The 258-nt window shown below is 38.8% G+C and overlaps 1 protein-coding gene across 1 annotated transcript in view; it reads right to left on the minus strand.

Annotated features, from left to right (window-relative positions):
• The window catches only part of LOC116848042 (phospholipase A1-like), a 4264-nt gene that overhangs the window by 1410 nt on the left and 2596 nt on the right, over window positions 1-258 (minus strand). The window lies entirely within an intron of this gene.

Here is a 258-nt window from a genome sequence, read left to right on the forward strand (position 1 = left end):
ACCAGACATTGCTCCCTTTGACTATCACTTGTTTCGATCGATAACGCACGGCCTGTCTGAGCAGCACTTCACATTATATGAAGATACTAAAAATTGGGTCGATTCATAGATAGCCTCAAAAGATGAAGCGTTCTTCCAATGTGGTATCCGTATGTTGCCAGAAAGATGGGAAAAAGTAGTGGCTAGCGATGGACAATACTTTGAATAAAACATAAGGTACCGTTCTTTCACAATAAATGCCCAATTTTTGATAAAAAA

The sequence above is a fragment of the Odontomachus brunneus genome, unplaced genomic scaffold (assembly GCF_010583005.1).
Source record: "Odontomachus brunneus isolate Ranch 3 - 2012 unplaced genomic scaffold, Obru_v1 Obru_scaffold_087, whole genome shotgun sequence".
Taxonomy (NCBI): domain Eukaryota; kingdom Metazoa; phylum Arthropoda; class Insecta; order Hymenoptera; family Formicidae; genus Odontomachus; species Odontomachus brunneus.